We start from the raw sequence: 2,780 nt of genomic DNA on the forward strand, positions 1-2,780 counted from the left end.
AATGGCTAAATGGGATCTAATAAAACCTTAGTTTAATTAATAGGTTAGGCTAGAAGAAATAGATTTTAATCAAGTGTTTAATTTTATAAATAGGTTGATTGGAAGAATACGGATATTAACTAAATCTTAGTCTAATTAATAGACGAATAAATGATGATTAATTAGTTGTGCAAGTTTTAGGTGTCTATAAATATAAGTAAATCACTTTGAATAGAGAGAATTGTTGGAAGCTTGAGTTGTTGAGTTATGTTGTCATTAACACCAACCTGTCTAGTGTTGTCGTTGACACTGTATGTGCAAGTTATGGCCAAAAACCTAAAGGTAGCTATTTATCACTTTGAGAAGTCAACAGAGTCAAACTATTTAACTATTGATGTCAGAAAAATATTCCTTGTCATTGGGAAAAATCAGCCTCATCTAAAAAAAATTAGGTCATCGAAATATGCCTACCCTCACTTGATTATTCTCCTTTTTCTTTCTAAAAATAGGGGTGACTCCAAATTTTGATGAAGTGTCAAATATATCAAAGGAACTAAGAAAGGTGAAGGGTGCTAAGGGAAGTGCTTTATAAGTGTTGGTACACAGGTTTGCATAGGTTTGTTACTACCTATGCAACGCCTACTTAGTTGCCCTTTTATCTTTGAAAGGTATTTTGACGACTCCACTTTATAAAATGATGCCCTTCTAATGATTTGTTTGAAAGATTTAATAAAAATTTGAAACAGCCCTACATGGAGTTTTTTTCAAACCTATGCTAATTTATCATGTTTGTGTGATGAGAAGAGGGTGGTATTTGTACATCGATATGAATCCATATTGTTTGACACAAGAATCCATGCCCTACAATTTTTTTTTCAAATTTTCCCATTGCTTTGATTTTTACAATTTGATAGGAAATTTAGGGGTTTTTGAGCCCCTTGAGTGCAATGGTGACGTCCATTTGGCCCTAAACTAAATATACTTTTTTATTTACCTTTAGAATATTTGGTAATTGTCACTCATCTGATACTCACCTTCTGAGGTAAAATACATTTTGGGTTGTCATTGATGGAAACTCATCTTCAAGTGTTGGTATTTCTCATCTGAAATCATTGTCTTATCTTTTTGTCTTCATTGGGCCAACTGGTATACACACTTTTCTTTACTCTTCTTAACTGGTAAGTCTTGGTACCAGTAACTTTAGGACCCGACTAAGATATTTTGGGACCTAGAAAAATCTTTTGTGGAATTGGAGGTAGCGTGTAGGCTGACATCAAATTATGATCATTAGGATAATTCATAACTTACTTTATGATCCGGAAGCCGATAGGTTTATTTTCTTATTAAGGCCGACATATTGAACAAGTTAAAAAGGTATTTAAGGGATATCACCTAGTGATGGATTTCATTATTGTGGTGATGCAATTTGTGATGTGAATAGTCGGAGATTGATGGTATGCGATTTGGTTAGCGAGTGTTAGCATTTTTGCATAGTTATATGTGCTCAATCCTAACTGGTAGCATAACAGATTATTAGATCACCGGTTCAGTCAAGGTTGGTAAAACTTAAACCAAAACTTATCCAGCATGGTCAAATGCATTATTTGAGTTTATTTTTGTTTCAAATCATTGTGTAATGTTGTGTAAGTTAGTGAGACTTCTATTTGAGCAGTAAGCTCTAGGCGGTGAGCTTGTATGCATGTTCATACCCCCTTATGTAATATTTGTATACCTTGATCAAGTATATAGATATTGTGGGTATTATCCCCACCATGGTTTTTCCCTTTGTAGGGTTTTCGACATATAAATATTGGTGTTATTGTGTTGCTTTATGTATTGATTTGTTTATGCACTTTAATTTTATATTATGTCATCTGGTTGATCAGTAATAAGTTTAGAAAGTCATTCACCAGTAGAACTAGAAGAAATAGATTTTAATCAAGTGTTTAATTTTATAAATAGGTTGATTGGAAGAATACGGATATTAACTAAACCTTAGTCTAATTAATAGATGAATAAATGATGATTAATTAGTTGTGCAAGTTTTAGGTGTCTATAAATATAAGTAAATCACTTTGAATAGAGAGAATTGTTGGAAGCTTGAGTTGTTGAGTTATGTTGTCATTAATACCAACCTGTTTGGTGTTGTCGTTGACACTGTATGTGCAAGTTATGGCCAAAAACCTAAAGGTAGCTATTTATCACTTTGAGAAGTCAACAGAGTCAAACTATTTAACTATTGATGTCAGAAAAATATTCCTTGTCATTGGGAAAAATCAGCCTCATCTAAAAAAAATTAGGTCATCGAAATATGCCTACCCTCACTTGATTATTCTCCTTTTTCTTTCTAAAAATAGCGGTGACTCCAAATTTTGATGAAGTGTCAAATATATCAAAGGAACCAAGAAAGGTGAAGGGTGCTAAGGGAAGTGCTTTATAGGTGTTGGTACATAGGTTTGCATAGGTTTGTTACTACCTATGCAATGCCTACTTAGTTGCCCTTTTATCTTTGAAAGTTATTTTGACTCCTCCACTTTATAAAATGATGCCCTTCTAATGATTTGTTTGAAAGATTTAATAAAAATTTGAAAAAGCCCTACATGGAGTTTTTTTCAAACCTATGCTAATTTATCATGTTTGTGTGATGAGAAGAGGGTGGTATTTGTACATCCATATGAATCCATATTGTTTGACACAAGAATCCATGCCCTACAATTTTTTTTTCAAATTTTCCCATTGCTTTGATTTTTACAATTTGATAGGAAATTTAGGGGTTTTTGAGCCCCTTGAGTGCAATGGTG

Source organism: Cryptomeria japonica, chromosome 1 (assembly GCF_030272615.1).
Source record: "Cryptomeria japonica chromosome 1, Sugi_1.0, whole genome shotgun sequence".
NCBI classification, from domain to species: domain Eukaryota; kingdom Viridiplantae; phylum Streptophyta; class Pinopsida; order Cupressales; family Cupressaceae; genus Cryptomeria; species Cryptomeria japonica.